The sequence below is a fragment of the Furipterus horrens genome, unplaced genomic scaffold, assembly GCF_987537825.1.
Source record: "Furipterus horrens unplaced genomic scaffold, mFurHor1.1.pri manual_scaffold_17, whole genome shotgun sequence".
Taxonomy (NCBI): domain Eukaryota; kingdom Metazoa; phylum Chordata; class Mammalia; order Chiroptera; family Furipteridae; genus Furipterus; species Furipterus horrens.
This window is the reverse complement of record NW_028327187.1, coordinates 94,050,417-94,070,795: the sequence shown is the minus strand read 5'-3', so window position 1 is coordinate 94,070,795 and position 20,379 is coordinate 94,050,417. Positions and strand designations below refer to the sequence as shown.

The following is a 20,379-nucleotide window of genomic DNA, read 5'->3' as shown; positions in this document are numbered from 1 at the left end:
TTCTATGTTCTTGAGGCAACACATCACTCATTTCTCATCTATTCTTTACTGTATATATGCAGTCATACCAAGTGTGCCATGCTTTGGAAGCCATCCAGCAGGCAGTCCAACACCCTTACCTTTAGTCCCCTCTGGCTCCACATTCTGAGTCTAGTCTTTGGCCACACACGACTATGCCTCCTGGAATCTCTGGATCAACCATAAGTATCTGACTTTCTATGGGTTTCAGACTAAGTACCTACCCCCAGAGAAAGCACAGTATATTCCCCTTGAGCACAAACTCTTGGCATCCTATTCAAGTCTTTATAAAATTGAGGCTTTAACCAGCACCCACCCAGTACTATTCTGTACACAAGTTCCTATAATGCCCTGGGTTAGATATGCCTCCACAAAAAAGCTTGCCATGGCTACTGATGCCCCCTTGGTAATATGGAAATTGTACCTTCAAGAGAGAGCTAAACCTGACATCAAAGGCCTTTCCATACTCAGTCCCTGGCCCAAGAGCCTTGTGGAATTGATAGTGGTGCCCTTGCTTTCTTCTCCGGCTACATAAAGAATCTCTTGGGACCAACTATCTGAGATGGACAAGGAGTTGGTGTTCATCACCAATGACAGTGCCACTATTGTACACAGTGCTGCTCACTGGAAGGCCACAACATTCCACCCAGCCTCGCTGTGTCTCTGGTCAAGGGTAGCACTCAGCTCAGCCCAACTGGCAGAACTTGTAGCTGTTCACCTAGTCCTTAAAGAGGCCACAAGATGGGCCTATCACAGATTCACATTTTTATAGATTCCTGGGCTATTGCTAATGGCCTTGTGCTTTGATCTGGTCAATGGCTAAAGGCCAATTTACTCATACAAGGCAAGCACATCTGGGGCATTCAGCTATGGAAAGAATTAGAAGAGTTCCCAATTCCTATCATCATTACGTTTCCATTCATACTAACCATTCTATACCAGAAGCCATTTTCTTTTGGGGGTGGGGGGAGAATACATAAATCTATATATTTTTTCCCTTAAATTGCACATTAAATAGTCCTGTGTGTGACCAGCCAGGTTTCTGTGTGTGTGTGTGTGTGTGTGTTTGTGTGTACATTTACACAATGGGATATTACTCAGCCTTAAAGAAAAAAAAGGAAATTTTATCTTTTGGGACCTAGAGATTATTATGCTAAGTGAAATGAAACAGTCAGAGAAAGACAAATACCATACGATTTCACTCATCTGTGGAATCTAATGAACAAAATAATTTAACAAACAAACTACAAACAGACTCATAGCTACATGGAACAGACTGACAGCTGTCAGAGGGGAGGGGAGTTGGGGGCTGGGTGAAAAAGTGATGAGATTAAGAAAAAAGGCCATTTTCAACAATAGTGTGGACTCCCTCACTAAGCCCTCCACACTCTGCCCAGTACAGACCCTTCCAGGTACCAACCCTTTCTACCAGCTCACAAAATGGGCCCACACCACCTTGGGTCATCAGGGAACTTGGGCTCAAAAGAGGGGACTCCCCCTCTCCTCCGTAGTGGTCAATGTTGTGATGATCACGTTCTCTGGTCTCAAATTAAACAGAGGCTCTCTAGATGGGGACATTCCCTGAGAGACCTACCATACTCTCACTGGCAGATTGATTTTACCAGCTCACAGCTGCCTTCTGCTGGGGCTTGCAGATTGCTGTCACAATTATCAAATTTACACAGGCTCCCTCTTGGTGACTCCCACCCAGAATTCCTACTCAAAACAGGTAATCTCTTTCCTTACTAAATATATTCTTGTTCCCTTAAGATTGTCAGCCATTACAAACTCTGACCAGGGTCCCTATTTTACCTCTCAGGAGACTCAACAGTGGATGCTCCAACATAATACACTAGTCACCCATATTTGTAGGGGGATACATTCCAAGATTCCTGTGGATACCTAAAACTACAGAAACCTTATATACTGTTTTTCCTATACATACAGACCTGTGATCAAGTTTAATTTTTAAATTAGGCATAGTAAGAGACTAACAACAATAACTAATAATAAAATAGAAAAATAATAACAATATACTATAAGTCATGTGAACAGGGCAGTATTAAATAAAATAAGGATTACGTGAATATAAGCCCTACAATATAACAATAGTCAATATGATAAGATCTGATAACCAAGAAGGCTCCCAAATGACTAAGAGGTGGGAATGTATATAGTGTGGATAGGAAAGAGAAATGAATGATTTATGTCCAAGGGGGACAGAGCTGGGCAGTGCAAGATTTCATCACACTACTCAGAATGGCATACAATTTAGAAGGCATTAAGTGTTTATTTCTGGAATTTTCCATTTAATATTTTCAAACCTTGGTTGCCCACAGGTAACTGAAACCTCAGAAAGAAAAACTGCAGATAAGGGGGACTACTGTATTCTTTGGACCAGGTGGCTGGCCTCACTGATCATAATGGCCTTCTTAGAGACAATATTTGTTTTAGGCAAATGATTCCCCAAATGGATATAACTCTTGCCCCAGGCCCTCATCTTGCTTAATTTTCACCCCCGCCTTGGCTTTCATACCCTACATACCAATTATCATACACCCCCAAAAATTCCACTTTTGGTCATCTCTGGCAATCCTCAAGCTTTTACCCTACAAGACCATGTCATTTTTATTTTGTTCTCTGACTCCAATTCTCTTGTCTGCTATGAGTTTTTGATCATCTCACCATCTGTTTCAGACTGGCAACCTGACCAAGGGTAGATAGTCCAGTATGATACCCTCATCACTGAATGAACCTTAGGCCAAAAGCTCACCGAGTTAGTGCAAGATCATTTCTTTGAAAACTCTAACAATGGTGAGGACTCCCCCAAAGGAGCCACCTTCATGCTGGCTGCTCTCCCTGAGTATAGTGGCTACAACAGCTGACTTATAAAACTAAATTCCCCTACTAATTTAGAGGGAGTAGAAGTCATCACCCCAGGGCTAGCCAGTGGCACAGTTTGGGTGTCTGAAAGAGGGAAAGCAAATCTGTGCTGGGTAGACACAAAGCATATTTGGAGATGAAAGTATGGTGAGAAACTACAATTCATGACCTTACCCTATGCTGGATGATATAACCCACTACTTTCTTGAGGAGAGTAACCCCATTCAGCCATTACTCAATATACAAATAGCTTAGCCAGAAGGAACCTGATCTAAGCTCATTCAAATGTCAATGTTCTATATGGCTATGGCTATTCTTACTGCTTTGAATGGCCTGGGTGATAGGGTTACTGGTAGACCCCTTGGGTCTAACCATCACATAGGTACAATGCTGGAACAAGGATGCTCCAGCCTGCAATTGTACCACAGGGTGGAAAAGCAGGGGATGTTGGAGAGCCTTATAAGAAGGGCTGAGTCCAGAATGCCACCAAATCTGGGTGGAATCAAATTCCTTTATACTCAATGGGAACTCTGGAAATGATGTCTGAATGGCACCTGCCTCCCAATTTCTGTACATGAAATATTATTATAAGCTACCTTGAGCTATAATTGCTCACATATAAAACCCATATGTTACAGGGACTGTACTTCCATGATTTGTCCATTGCCCTCACGAGTCAGTCCCAAGAATACCTAAATAGCACCCATAAGTGCTCCCTTAGCCTGGGATACAAATGAGTCCAGAATCTTTATGTGCTTGGATGAGCTCCTTGGAGAATGAAAAGGAAGCTGCCTGTTCTGTTGCTAAATATGCCTCTTGATGACCCCAGAAAGCTCTCAATAATTCTACTACCAGCAGTCATCATATATGCAGCTCAGGGAAGTCTCCAAGTTATATCAGACCAGCCTTCCTCCAGCCAGTGACCAATACCCCAACTGATTAGTGACATGGGAGGGTAACCTGCTCCCTGGGTGTCCACCACTACAGAGGGCCTCATCCCTGAGTCAGATGGACCTATAGCTGGAGAAGACACCATCTCAGACAACATTTCATCACCATAACAGTTTGCCACTGGAGATGTCTACACCTCCTACACCAGAGATGACACCCCAGGGACATATCACCATGTCAAAGACCTCACCACTTGCTCATATAGTTTCACTCACCACTTTACAGAAAGCTTGGCAAAATGCCACAATGGGAACTAATACTTCTGGGAACAATGGACTAAATATACTACCTTGATGGAATCTTATATTGCAGAATTTTGCCAGGTGCTTGCTGGCTGACCCTTATCCTATACCAAGAGGCCTGTCAGACTTTGAGTCTGTCCCCTGCAGACTGCAGGGCAGCACTATGTCCTATTTCCCCATTGCAACAGGCCAAAATGTGCACTGGAAACTACACAGCTCCCCTGCCTACCAATACTTCAGGCTGTTACCTTTCTCACCATTAACTCGGATGCCTCAGCATCACAGGGTGGATTATAGTGTAAGCACCTGAAGGTTTTTTTTTTTTTTTTTCCTACTGTAATACAAGTGACTGACATTAACCTTTTGATTGCCAAGGAATCGGAATCTACTTCGAAGAAAGCTACCTTGAATAAACACACTGCCAGCTACAAGATTAGACAAAGAGCCAGGCTTCCACACCCCTAAAATGTTCTGTTTTAAAGATCTCTGGTTAACCTAGACAACCGACCATCAGACCACTTGTTTTTCCCTCCCTGCATTTTAATTCCCACTCCTATGTTTTAAATTCACCAATAAACAGTGAATCCATGAAATCTTGGGCACCCCGTCCTAGACCCCAAAAAGGGAAGAACCCCAGACACATGTGCACATACTCTTGCTTGTTTTCTCTCTCCCCTCCCACCCCCAATCTTGCTGTGTATCCTTAGGCATGCCACATACCCTCCAGCAATTGAGAGTAATAAACTGTTTTTTCTTCAAAGTTCCCTGATGGTTGTTGCTGAGGTCCATCTTGCTATCATAACAAGAACCATAAGGGACAACCCAGACACAACAATGGCACTGGAAGGGCAAATGTCTGTGGGGACTTGTCACAAGTAGAAATAGCCCAGGTGAGTGTCCCAGGCATTTCTAGACAATAGTATCACTATATACAGGCTGAGACCCACCGAAAACAGTAGAGCAGTCCCCACCACCAAGACGTCTGCTATTCACCTTCCTCCTGTAGTAGTTCTCACACACTCTTCCTTGGGTGAAACTGGTCATAGGAAAAGCAGGAAGTGGTCCCTGGGGCCACTGCTAGATTAGAATTCCCCACAAGTGAGTACAATCTCTGGTCACATGTGACAGAGAAATCATTTGAACTCCTTTTGGAATAAAAAAGTGCAACTGAGGTATTGGATTTTTAAACCACATGTGCTCAATCATAAAATAACTGTCAGGAGAGCATTAAGGACCAGTGATGGTCCGCATTTCTTTGTGCATTAGTACAAATAGGTGTGAGTCTATTGCTGGCCACCAACTATTGCAGACCATGAACCCTGAAAATTATCTGGCATACCATCCCACTCTTCACCCCAGATTCAAAAATCTGGTGTGAAGAATTTGGGTCCACATTTGAGAAGTGTTGGTTTAGTTAAGCCAAAGAGGTATATACAATCAATAAGCAATTATATGAGACTTCTGTGCATCAAAAAGTTGAGAGATGGAATGGGGGATAATCTTTATAAGACCTTACAAAATAGAGTTTGGCTGGAAATAAGCATAAAAAAAAATCATTGGTTATCTCGAGAACTAACCAAGGGACAATAGTTTGGGAGAGAGAGGGGTGCTAAATAACTTTCTGGAAAACTTATTTTGATCCTATGAGGAAAGGCAGTTCAAGTACCTGTTCTATTGATTACCCGCATTGGAAAAGGACAAGAGACCACAACCTTATTAGGAAATGTTGCCTATAAATAAAACCAGCAGAGTGTAAATAAAAAACAACTCAATTGGAGGTGGGGGATGAAGGGTTAGCCAGCCCACCAGCACCTACACACCCTCATTCCAGCCATGCTCAGAGGCTTGTCAGTCCACTGAGGAGTTTGTTCATTCTCAAACTGTTGCCCTTGGTGATTTTTAAAAATTTACTTAAACTCATTTCCTAGTAGAGACTGAGCAAGGAAAGACTGTGTGTGTAGCTGAGTAGGAGAAACTTGGCCTTGCCAAAGTTGAGGGCTGTGCCAGGAAGGCTGGGTGGTTGGAGGGGAAGAGGTTACTGGGCTACTACAGAGTCCTAACAGCTATTTGCTGTTGTGTCTGCACCTCTTGTTCTCACATTACTTAAAGCTGGGAGAGGCCTCAAGAAATTATATGACCCAGTATCCTGTTTGTACCCCATTTTATCAAAGAGGGGACTGAGGTCACTAGAGGTATAGTTGAGATTCAGGTCTGACTTTAATCTACTTCCCTATTACCTTGGACATCTAATTTACATTCTGGACTTCGGTTTCATCAAATGGGAAGGGATAAAAACAAACAGATATCTCACAGAATTGGGAGGATTAGCCACAATTCAGGAAATCACCCAGGCTGGTAAGGACTTACTAAATCTCTCATTTATTATCTGGTGACAGAACTGGGACTGGCTCCCTGGTCACCTTTATTACCTGGTGTTCACTGTAGCCAGGCTCCTGAACCCTGGGCTTCATGGAGAGCTTTGTCAGACAACTCTGCCTAATGGCATTTGGCATCTGTATTTGGGAGCTGAAGTCATTTTCCATTCCCCACAGATGCCTCAAACGGGCTGTCCCTCTGCTTCTGGAGCCCACTTACGTTGTTCCTTTCTGCCTATACTTTTTCCCAAAGGTGAAGAACTGCTCAGAGAATTATGTGCTAAGTGTCTGGCATGCTGTATGATGAGGAAGACACAGACATGGGACTCTAAGTATATGGACTTCACAGTCCAATAGGGAGGACTAAATAGTACTGTCCGCTGTACCATTGTCTTCCCCCTGGTACCAGTTCTGGAATAGCATCCTCCTTTTGTAGGGAACTGCCCCACACTAACACATACTCCAATTATGTGTTTCCAGTGGGAGCCCCCTCTTCTTGTATGACCCACATCTCCCTCACCACCACAGACTGGCTCAGGAATCAGCCTGTCATGGTCCCTGTCCTTTGTGCCTTCTACTGTTAATTTAAGGTCAGGTACCTCATGACCCATCTGCTTTTGTTCTCCAGAAGTGAGGGAAATGGAAAAACTCATACCTCTCTCCTATGTCCTTGAGAGATTTTTTTATTCCATTCTCCATGAGGAAAAAAAAGGGAGCAAAAGAAATACAGCATAATTATTTCATTATCTATACTTTTCTTCTTTTGAATCTGCATTTCTACCAAGAGGAAATAATAAGGGGTTGTGGAGGGGGCTTTAACTGGTAGTGGTCCAGAATTTCCTTTCACTGGGTAACTAGTCAGGGTAGGCTAACTACTGCAGCAAGCATGTTAGTCTTACTGGCTTGCTTAACACATTAAATTTTTGCGTTCTTACCAAGCTCCAGTGCACACTGGCAGTACAGATGATGGTGGATTATTCTCCTTATGTCATTGAAAGATTCAAGAAGGGAACCCATATTAGTGCACACCTACACAACAGAAGGGAAACAAAACAAATGGACACATCCCCCTGGAAGAGAGAGAAAAAAAGAAATCTTCCAATGTCAGAAAAATGCCACGTTGTTGGCATTTGAGATGCGCCCTACCTTATCTGCAAACTTCATGACACGGGTCTCAAAGAGAAGATACTGATTCCTAATTGACATGCTCTGCCCTCCCAAAAGAAAAGTCTATTAGTGACTTGGACATCACAACCATAGATCAGATGCAAACTAATGACCTAGGCTAATCAAATGTGCCCTTTATTACTAAATATGAATGCACAAAGTTTTACGTATTTTGGGAAAGTTAAAGAGAAGATCATGATGAGCAAACATATAAAGATATATATACCCCCAAATCCAAATTACTATTCTCAAAACTTTAAGGAAGAAACTGGGTTTATAAAATGAGAACACGGTGTTATTAAAGGAATTAAATAGAAAATAGAAACTGCTTGAAAATAGAAATATTGCTGCATTAAAAACTTAATAGATGCCAGGCGCTCAGCACAAAGTCATTGGACCTCACCAGGCTCTGATGGAACCTGGAACTCAATGCTCCCGCCCCTCCCGCCTCATCCTCTCCCCTCCCCTTCCAACAGGAAACTGACTCCAACTGTTCCCCCCACGGAGGAACACACCCCATTTCCGGCGCCATCCCAGAGCCCATTCGGCAGGGGTCTTCTTTGATTCTGGCAGGGAACGGCCCGAGTTCCCTCTGCCACCACCACAGCCTCAGACTCCGGCAGCCCTGGTCGCCTATCGCGGGGACAAGCCCAGACCCCGCAGCCCCCACTTCCGCGCTGCCTTGGCCTTGGAGGCCCGCACCTGCGCCAGCAAACATGGCGACCCCGCCGCCCTCAGAAGTGCGCCAGAACTACCACCCGGAGTGTGAGGCCGCCATCAACAACCAGATCAGACTGCAGCTCTACGCCTCCCACATCTACACGTCCATGGCCTCTTATTTCGATGTCTTGTCCTCCAAGCACTTGGTCGAGCTCCTCCTGCAGCAGTCCAGCAAGGAGAGGGAGCACGCGGAGAGGCTGATACAGCTGCAGAACCAGCGCGGGGGCCGTACCTGCCTGCGGGACATCAGCAGGCCTGACCGCAACTTCTTGGGGAATATCCTGAGGGCCTTGGAGTGCGCTTTGCACCTGTCGGTGACGTTGAACCAGAGCCTTCTGGATCTGCACCAGCTGGCCCTCGAGAAGAAGGACGCCCACCTGTGCCACTTCCTGGAAAGTAACAGCCCGCAAGGGCATAAGTTCATCAAAGAGCTGGGGGACCACGTCGCCATCCTGCGCAAGATGGAAGCCCCGGAATCCGGCCTGGCCGAGTACCTCTTCGACAAGCTCACGCTGGGCGTCAGCAAGAAGAACTGAGCCAGGACTGCCTCCCCGATAGCTGCGGGGGGACTTCCCCTGGTCACGGAGCCCAGCGTGCCTGTTGCCACAGGGCCCTTGCAAAACGTTCCCTTCAGTTTTACATTTGAGACTTACCATTTCTTCCAATAAAGTTACCGTTGCTAAATAAAGTTCTTTCATGGATTCGTGTGTGCAAAACCCTGGCATTTTAAGTTTTAAAAAAGGTATCCAGGAGTCTCTCCACCCACCCATGCCCCAATCACGGGCAGCTCGGGATCTCCATGGATGCAGGGAGGGGGTGTTCCCTGAGACCCTGGATGGAGGGAGGGGGTATTCCCTGGAACATGGTTGGAGGGAGGGGGCATTCCCTGAACCCTGGTTGGAGGGAGGGGGTATTCCTTTGACTCTGGATGAAGGGAGGGGATATTCCCTGGATCTCAATGGAAGGAGGAGGTATTCTTTGGGACGCTGAAAATGCAGAATTAATCTTCCTCTTAAAAACAATGTGGTATATGGGGCTGGGGTGCGGTGGAGCCCTGGTGGGTGCATGTGCCTGTTCAAAGTATAAAAGTCAACAGTACAAAATGTAACAAATAAATAAATGGAGAAGAAATAGAAAAAAAAGTACTATAGAAACATGGCCTGAAATACAGGATTGTAGTTGCCTCAGAGGAAGATGTGAAGCAAATGCGATTGGGCAGAGATTAAAATAACAGAGGTCTTCACCTTATCTGAAACATTAATGGGTAATTCTAGGTAGCTAGCTGGGGGCCTTGGACAAGCTCTCCCTGGGCTAAGTGATAATACATCTGCGTGTTGGGCTTACTTTCCCATAGGCACGGGGTAACTTCCTGTAGTCACCAATGCTGCGCATGCACATTGCCCTTACAGTACACCCAGGTGTGATTTCTACTTCAGCTGTACCAGTTCTTGCTATAAGGCCACATGGTACCCCCCAAAGTTACCTCAGTAAGAGAGCTGAAGCATAAAATCATGACTGGAGGTCAAATTTCTGATATTGAATATTCAATAGAATACATTCTATTGAATGTCAGTGATTGGCTGCTTTGAAGAGTGTATAGGGTGGGGGAGAATTGAAGCTGGGGGACCAGTTAGGACAGGTGAGAGACAAGGGGTGTTGGACTGAAGTGGAGCCTGAAGAGATGAAGAGACAAATTCTAGTGGATTTAGATAAAGCAACAAGGTTTATTTACAGACCAGAGGTGAATAATAGAAATGACAAAAATAACCTCATTTCCAGTGTTTGAAGTCGAACGCCCAGGTTGAAGATGTTGCTATTTATTAGTTGTGGGACACTTTCAGGGAGACACAAGGGGTGGGGAAGGCCCATTAGGCACCCCAGTGGACATGTCATGCAAGCAGCCAGGTGGGATGTCAGGGTTGGAAATGGGAGGCATCAGCTATAGATACCTTTGAGGTCATGGGACTGGATAAGCTCACTACATAGTATAACGCAAGTATGGCCCAGCCAGCTCCAAGCCCAGGACAGCTAACATTAGGGTATGGGTTGAAGTGTTGGAACAGTCAGGTGGCTGCTGTTCCCACCTGGACCATGACCTCCTTCCAGGCTGTGGCCACCTGTGTCTCCTCAGAGCCTATGTCAGCATCAGCCTGTTCCTAACCTCAGTGTGGCCTCTGCTTTCTTCCTGCACAATCTGGAGAAGTTAGACTGTTACCTTGTCTTCATGGTTATGGGTTGAAATCATTTTCCAGTTAAAAAAAGATTTCTTAAGGAAATTATAGATTTTTTTTATGTTTCCCTTTGAAAACTCAGCCTCTCTCTCATCCACTGTGCCTGACCATATGAAATCTGTACCCATGTAAACCCTAAGGCTGTCCCTGCCTGCAAAAAAATGAAACACTTAAGAAGACCCTTGGTGATGAATAGGCACATTAAATTTTAGAAGCACTCTTTAGCATTCTGGTTGTCAAACATGTATGCACCTTGCATCACCTGGGGTGCTGGAAAATAACACTTAAAAACTCACTGAGCCATACACTGGTGTAAGTACTGAAGCAAACATCATAAAAATATACTGTGTCTTCAGCGGCAATTATTGAACTGGAAAATATCCAAAGTTCATGGAAACTGAGTCATGACCACTTATTTACATATATCTTATTGCTGGGTGTGCACTACAATGACAGTTAGTAGATGAGATATAGTTCATATGTCCCACAAAGCCTAAAATATTTACTCTTTTGTCTTTTCCTGAAATGTTTGCTGACCCTTGTCTATAGTAACAGGCCCTAAATTTACCTAAACTGCCAAAGATTTTTAACATTTCAATTGTTTTAATATATTCAATATACCTATTGAGTTGTACCATCAATTTCCCTTCCACCACAATCCTTTGGCAGTAAAGAAAGCAATTCCTTTAATTAATTTAGACTAAGATACTAATGACAGTCCATCATCTCAGCACAAATAGTATGGCTGTCTATTGAGTACTAATCCAATAGTCAGTTTACCCCCTGTTACTTATTTTACGATGTGAAATATGGATCTCCCCTATTTTACCTCTAAGAAAAAGGTTTCAGAGTAGTGTCACTGTCTGAAACCACACAGCTAGTAAGTGATGGAGTCAGAATCATCTGGTTTCAGAGGAGGTGATGTCTTTGCATGGTTTCTATTCTTCTGTCATCTTATTTTGGGGAACTATGTGATCCACATCACATAGGTGATTAGATTTAAGAAACATACATACCTGTGAGATGGGTCCCTTCATTTCAGTTTTATACATAACGGGCAGGTAGGATTGTAGGTGATATTTCCATGTTCCTTCCTGATGTTCAGACCCAGAGTGCAAGCTCTCTGTGTTGCATTCAGCCCCATATGCCCTACTTCCCTTTCGATATTTACTAAGTACACAGATCCATAAATCTCATCTCTATCTTAAACCTGCTGCTCTCTCTACCTTTAATTCATAGCCAGGCTTATGGAAAGGGATACTATACCTATTCACCTCCCTGAAAGAATGAATTCATTGTTTTAAGTTTTGAAATTACTAATAACATCCATAAAGATCAGAAATCAAAACATAAATAGCAATTTGTGAAGCCTTTTCCTAACATTGTTCCCCAGTTTCCCAATTTTCTCCACCTTCTAAAAGGTAATTTTCTTAGAAGTTTTCACCAGTGTTTTGAATTGTGCATCTGTTAGGTTGTCTATCTCCTCATCTGTTAGGTTGGATATCTCCTCATCGATTAGTTCTCCCACTGGAACCTTGATCTGTTCCCCCTTTTTGGGTCATACTTTTCTGTCTCCTCATTCTGACAGGCTCCTGTGTTTGTTTGCCTCCGTGTCCCAGGTAGATCTGTCACTCCTGTTATGTTGTAAGGGGCGGAGCCTTAGGGTTTCGTCAGTATAGGGCAACCGGTTTCACCATGTGGTGCTGTATGTGGGGGAGGGGTCTGAGTGCCTGCCCAGCACTCGCCCCTTTTCCAGGCACTTCTCCCACTTCCCTATGGGACTGGCGCCCCTCTAGCTGCTGTCCTGGCCGTCCTTCCAAGAGTGGGTGGGTCTGCGGATGTTCTAGGACCATGGCGACCCTTTAAACAAGTGGACTCTGCTGAGAGACCGGCAGTTTCTGCCTCCACCCAAACCCCCACTGGTTTGCACAGACAGAAGCAATTAGGCTTGATTTTCCCTGGTGCTGGGACCATGAGCTTCGCAGTCCGGTCAGGAGCTGGGAACGCTCCCCAGGTGTCCCTCCTGACTTTTTAAAATGTGTGACTGCGCTTTCCGCCGGCCTGCCGCTGCTGCCGCTGATGCTGCCACCACACCACGTCGTCTCTGCCCCTGCTCTGCCCCTCCTACCTGTCTGGATGAGTATTTCTTCTTTATATCTTTGTTTTCTGGACTTCCATGCAGTTTGATTTTCTGGAACTTCTGGTTGTTTCTAGTTTTGAGGTAGTTGTATTCCTTCTTAGTTGTCCAAAAACCCCATAAACCCCATTTATAACCAAAAAAAAAAAAAAAAGCATCAGTAGAGCAAGACTATAACTTTAAAACAAGTGTATTTAATATCCCCAGACAGTAAAAATATATTGCATCCACAAAATAATAAACTAGAGATCATGGAAATTAAAACATTGATTGTTGGAATAAAACATTCAATAAATGGACTAAATAACTGAATGAGCATTGCTAAAGAACAAACAGCAAGGTGAAAAATTAAGCAAAGTAATCCTCCCAAAATATAATAGAATAGGACCAAAAGATTACAGATATTGCAACCTGCTAGTAGGTTTTGAAAAAAAAGTAGAGGAGAAATATCAGGGGAACACTTTGTGAAGTGCATGATTGTTTAACCACTATGCTGTACACCTGAAACTAATACAAAATAATACTGAATGTAAACTGTAATTGAAAAATATTAAAATAAAAAATAAAGAATACAATACAAGAGACAAAATTCTCAAAGAAGTAACATGTAGAAAAAATATAAATATTATATAATAAAGAATAGATGAGACGGGGAGGGGGGAGATGGCAGTGGAGTAGGTAGCAGTGTTGTCTGCTTGCTCCCATCGTGGAAGGACTTGGAATACAAACATGGAGTGGAGTGAGTGAGTGCAGATTTCAGAGAGGGCAAACACGGAAGGGAGTGTGGGAACAGTGTGAAAGAGGGCAGAAAGCTCTGCCGGAGCTCTCCAAGCAGTCCCTGGGCTTCCCAGCCCGGTGCCTCTCCCACACCACACCCAAAAGGGGCAGCTGCTGACCAGCTCATTAGCCAGGATCTGCTTGGCACCTTCCCCCTGCCATAGGTGCCCCAACGAGCAAAGTCCCAGAAGGAGTCAGCGAGGTTTGGTTGAAATAGCGGGAGCCGTTGGAAGACAGTGAACAGTCCAGACTGTGAGAAACTGTATGAACTGAGTACTATGTGGGGACTTCCTTGGCTGGCAACCCTGTGCCCCAGATGCTTGCCCCAAGGCTCCACCAAATAAAAAAGCAGAACTGAGCTGGGGAGAGGGGCCCACAGGAAAGCTTCAGTGGAACCACAGACTCAAAAGGGACCCCAGGCAGGCAAGTGGCACACGCAGGCATACAATAAAGCTCTGTGAGACAGGGATACAGGCTGGTGCTGCAGCTTGGAGGCAACATAGAGACTTTTTGGAGGAGGAGTGGAGACAGGACCTGAGGCTGGGCAGGTAATATTGGCATGCACACTGGCTCTCCCAGTAGAGTAGTGTTGCTAGACAAGCCTGAGGAGTGCTGGAGGGTGCCACAGGACCAGTGGAGGGGACCCACGAATGAGAGAATAGCAGCCTCAGAATCCAGCTAGATCTCCTCACAGCTAGCTAGCCAGCCAGCCAGAAAAGATTTGAAACCCATGGAATTTTGACCAGGGGTGGATCCAGAAAAAGAAGACAGTGCCCAAAGGTTGTATTGGGGAAAAACTCTTTCTTTAATTTGTTTCCTACCTTCTCTCCCTCTTATTCTTCTTCTTTAATGTTTTGTTTATCTGTTTTGTTTATCCTCCCCCTTGCACTAAACATATAGCATATAACTGCTATATAAACCTAATACTATACTCTTCCACTTTCTCACTTCATTCTGCATTCTTCTCTCCCTTTTTCAACATACAATGTAAATATAAATTATTGTCTAGCATAACCTTGACCCTACTTGCTACTATTATTATTCTACCATCTTCCCTCTCAAAAATCATCTTTCTTTCATTTAAAACAACCCTTATCTGTTTTTCCTAAATATAATAGTCTTAACCTCTTAACATTGATATTAATACTGGCTCATTTGCTGCCAATAGTGTGATTGTGGGTGGGGGATATTTTGGAGGGTGTGGGTTTCTTGCCTGGCTTGTGTGTTTATGTTTTAACAGCATCTTCGCAAAAGAACTCAAGACGTGGTGGGCAGAGTGACTCTCAATCAACTAGCCATAGGGAAGTATCTACCAAAGAGTAACTGAAATACATCTAGACAGCTGAAGCAAACAGCATAAAGGACATTCCCAAGAGCATCCAACTCAGGAGATCAAGAAGAATGCACCACTGAATCCCCCAGGTCTCCTATACAGAATCTCATACCACAAAGGTGGGAAACCAAAGCAGACAAATCTAAGAAACAAAAACAAACAAGAAGCATCCAACATGAGGAGACACAGAAACAACCACCCAATGAAAGTGAAAGAGGAATCCACAGAAAGAGAGCTAGATGAAACACAGAGAGGCCAACTATTCAACATGGAATTCAAAAGAATGGTTATAAGGAAGCTCAACGAACTTGACAAACTCAGAGAAAACTACAACGAACTCCAGGGAAACTACAGAGAACTCCAGGGAAGCTACAAGGAACTTACTGAGAACTACACCAGCATAAAAAGGACATAGAAACTATTGATAAGAACCAGGAAGAAATGAAGAATGCAATTTCTGAACCGAAGAACACAGTAGAATCAGTCAAAAGCAGGCAAAATGCAGCAGAGGATCGGATCAGTGAGTTGAAGGACAATGTAGAAAAAAATCTCCAGACAATACAACAAAATGAAAAAGGACGAAAAAAGAATGAAGAAGGTATAAGAGAACTGCTGGACAACATGAAACAAAAATATATTCATATCATAGGGATACAAGAAGGTGAAGAAGAGGAGATGGGATAGAAAACTTGACTGAAAAAGTAATGACAGATAATTTTCCTAACTTGATGAGAGAAAAAGTCATGCAAGTCTATTAAGCAGAGAGGGTCCCAATGAAGAGGAACCAAAAAGGCCCACTCCAAGGCACATCATAATTAAAATGGCAGCATTCAAAGACAAAGAGAGAATCCTAAAAGCAGCAAGAGAAAAACAGCAAATAACATACAAGGGAGCTCTGATAAGGCTATCAACTAATTTCTCAACAGAAGCACAACAAGCCAGAAGGGAGTGGCAAAAAATATTTCAGGCAATGAAAAACAAAGGACTATAACCAAGATTACTCTACACAGCAAGGCTCTCTTTCAAAATAGAAGGTGAAATAGGAGTTTCCCAGACAAAGGAAGACTAAAAGAATACATCTCCACCAAACCAGCATTGCCAGAGATGCTAAAGGGAATGCTTTAAGAAAAAGAAGAAAAAGAGAGAGGGAGAGGAACACAGGTACTAAGGGAAATGAATAAATATCTGTCAATAATAACCTTAAATGTAAATGGGTTAAATGTTCCAGTCAAAAGATATAGGGTAGTAGAATGGATACAAACACATGACCCACAAATATGCTGTGTACAAGAGACACACCTCAAAACAAAAGATTTACATAGACTGAAAGTAAAAGGATATAAAAAAATATTCCAAGCAAACGGACCTGAAAAAAAAAGCCAGGGTAGCAGTCCTCATATCAGACAAAATGGATTTCAAAGCAAGGGCAATAAAAAGAGACAAAGAAGGACATATCATAATACTTAAAGGAACAATCCATCAAGAAGATATAACACTGATAAACATATATGCACCCAACATAGGAGCACCCAAATACATAAAGCAAATACTAGAAGACCACAAGAAGGATATCAACAACAATACACTCATAGTAGGGGACTTTAACACCCCATTAGCAACAATAGACAGATCTTCGAAGCAAAGAAACACCAAGGATATTGAGTCATTGAACAACACACTAGATCAAATGGATTTAACTGATACATATAGAACTTTTCACCCCAAAGAAGCAAAATATACATTCTTTTCAAATACACATGGGTAATTTCCAAAGATAGACCACATGGTAGGACACAAAACAAGCCTCAACAAATTCACAAAAATTGAAATTATATCAAGCATCTTCTCAGAGCACAATTCCTTGAAATTAGAAATCAACCTCAAGGAAAAAACTCAAAGACATCCAAACTCATGGAGAATGAATAACATGATATTAAATAATGAATGGGTTAACAATGACATCAAGGAAGAAATCAAAAATGTTTCTGGAAACTAATGATAATGAGCACACAACAGCCCAAAACCTATGGGACACAGCAAAGGCAGTCCTGAGAGGGAAGTTCATAGCAGTACAAGCCTACCTGAGAAGGATAGAAGAATCTCTAATAAAAAATCTAACCATACAGCTACAAGAACTAGAACAACAACAACAAACAAAGCCTAGGGCAAGTAGAAGGAAAGAAATTATCAATATCAGAGCAGAATTAAATGACATAGAGACTAAACAAACAATTCAAAAGATCGATAATAGTACAAGCTGGTTCTTTGGAAAGATAAACAAAATCGACAAGCCTTTAGCCAGGCTCATCAAGATGAAAAGACAGAGGACCCAAATCAACAAAATCAAAAACAAAAGAGGAGAAATCATGACTGATATCACAGAAATACAAGTAATTGTAAGAAATTACTACAAACAATTGTATGGCAAGAAACTTGACAACCTAGATGAAATAGACAAATTTCTAGAAACATACAATGTTCCAAAACTGAATCAATAAGTAGAAAGGCTGAACTGACTGATAAGGAAGAGTGAAATTGAAACAGTAATCAAAAAAACTCTCAGCACACAAAAGCCCTGGACCGGATGGCTTCACAGGTGAATTTTACAAAACATTTAGGGAAGAACTAACACCTACCCTTCTCAAACTATTCCAAGAAATCCAAGAAGAGATAAAACTCCCATACTCTTTCTATGAAGCCACTATTACCCTAATTCTAAAACCACTCAAGAAACAACAAAAAAGAAAACTACAGGCCAATATTGCTGATGAACATGGATGCTAAATTCCTCAACAAAATATTGGCAAACAGAATCAAGCAACACATGAAAAAGATCATACACCATGATCAAGTGGAATTCATCCCAGGGATGCAAGGATGGTTTAATATTTGCAAATCAATAAATGAAATACACCACAAAAACAAAATGAAAGATGAAAATCACATGAATCATATCAATAGATGAGGAAAAAGCATTTGATAAAGTACAACACCCACTTATGATGAAAACACTCAGCAAAATGGAACAGAAGGAGCATACCTCGACATAATTAAGGCTATATATGAGAAACCTGAAGCCAACATCATACTCAATGGACAAAAACTGAAAGCATTCCCTCTGAGGTCAGGAACAAGACAAGGATGTCTACTTTCTCCACTCCTACTCAACATAGTGTTGAAAGTTCTAGCCACAGCAATCAGACAAGAAAAAGAAATAGAAGGCATCCAAATTGGAAAACAGGAAGTAAAACTTTGCAGATGACATGTTAGTGTACATAGAAAACCCTATAGACTATATGAAAAAACTACTCAACATAATAAGTGAATTTGGCAAAATAGCAGGGTACAAAGTCAATATTCAGAAATCTAAGGCATTTCTGTACACCAACAATAAAATATCAGAGATAGAAACTAAGAAATATATATATCCCATTTACTATAGCAACAAGAAAAATAAAGTACCTAGGAATAAACTTAACCAAAGAGATAAAAGACCTGTACTCAGAAAACTACATAATACTGATGAAATAAATTAAGGAAGATACAAATAAATGGAAGCAAATACCATGTTCATGGATGGGAAGAATCAACATCATTAAAATGTCCATACTATCCAAAGCAATTTACAGATTCAATGTAATCCCTATTAAAATACCAGTAACATATTTCACAGACCTAGAACAAACACTTTAAAAATGTATATGGAACCAAAAAAGACCCCGAATAGCCAAAGCAATCTTGAGACAGAAGAACAAAGCAGGAGGAATCACAATTCCTGACATCAAACTATACTACAAAGCCACTGTGATCAAGACAGTCTGGTACTGGCATAAGAACAGCTATATAGATCAATGGAACAGAATAGAAAGCCCAGAAATAAACCTAGGTCTATATGGTGAACTAATATTCAACAAAGGGGAAAGCAACATAAAATGGAGTGAGAAGAGCCATTTCAACAGATGGTGCTGGGAGAACTGGACAGGGATGTGCAAAAGGATGAAACTAGACCACCAACTTATGCGAAACACCAGAGTAAACTCAAGATGGATCAAAGACTTAAATGTAACCTGTGACAACTTAAAAGTCCTAGAGGAAAACATAGGCAGGAAATTTTCAGATGTCCCACATACCAATATTTTCACCGATATGTCTCTTTAACGCAAGGGAAATAAAGGAAAAAAATAAACAAATGGGACTACATCAAACTAAAGAGTTTCTGCTCAGCAAAAGAAAACATCAGCAAGATGAAAAGGGAACCAACCATATGGGAAAAGGTATTTGCCAATGATACCTCAGACAAGGGATTGATCTCCAAAATATATAAAGAACTTATATGTCTCAACACCAGGAAGACAGCCCAATTAAAAAATGGGCAAAGGGCCTGAATAAACACTTCTCCAAGGAGGATACACAGAGGGTCCATAGGCATATGAAAGAATGTTCAACATCACTATCCATCAGAGAGATGCAAATAAAAACCACAATGAGATACCACTTTACTACAGTCAGAATGACCATCATCAACAAATCAACAAACAACAATGGCTGGTGAGGATGTAGAGAAATGGGAACCCTAGTGCACTGTTGGTGGGAATGCAGACTGGTGCAGCCACTATGGAAAACAGTATGGAATTATCTCAAAAAACTAAAAATGGAACTGCCTTCTGAATGAGCAATTCCAATGCTAGGATTATACCCAAAGAATCCTGAAACCCCAATTCAAAAGAACATATGCACCCCTATGTTCATAGCGGTTCTGTTTACAATAGCTAAGTGCTGGAAACAGCCTAAGTGCCCATCTGTAGATGAGTGGATTAAAAAACAGTGGTACATTTACACAATGGAATACTATGTAGCAGAAAGAAAGAAGGAACTCCTGCCATTTGCGACAACATGGATGGAACTAGAGAGAATTATGCTTTGTGAAATAAGCCAGGAAATGAAAGAAAAATACCATATGATATCACCTGATACAGGAGACTAATGAACAGCACAAACAAATGAACAAAATTGAACAAGGAACAGAATAACAATTATGGGGGGTGGGAGAAGGGGGTAAGTTGGGGAAGGGTCTAGTTAAAGAACATGTATAAATGATACATCGACATGGAAAACGGGTTCGGTAATGACTGTGGGAGAAGGAGTGGATGGGCTGGGTGTGGGGGAGCTTTGGGGAAAAATGAGACAACTATTATAGATAAACAATTAAAAAAATATATATGAGAAAATTCTCAGAACTGACCAATACATGACTGAGCCTCCATTCTTGGAAAACAGTGCCTGAGGACTAGTTTAAATATTTTTAAAGTACTGATTTAATTAGAAGGTATGAACCCAAAGCAATGAGGGTGGGAAAAAGTAGAACATTAGGCGGGGAAAGATGCAAATAAATGTGATCTTACGTGTTATGGTGCTGGCTACTACTTCACAATGAACCACAAAGACTGAGCAGGCACAATGGACTTGTACATTGGAAGGCAAAAGTATGCCTCAGATGAGTTGACAGTGTGAAAGAAGTTGGCAGTCGTATTTATCTTGCAGTCTA

At 42.2% G+C, this 20,379-nt stretch overlaps 1 pseudogene; it reads left to right on the top strand.

The window, feature by feature from the left end:
- Nucleotides 1-8,269: 8,269 nt before the first annotated feature.
- LOC149991616 (ferritin heavy chain pseudogene) lies at nucleotides 8,270-8,978 on the top strand (annotated as a pseudogene).
- Nucleotides 8,979-20,379: the final 11,401 nt, after the last annotated feature.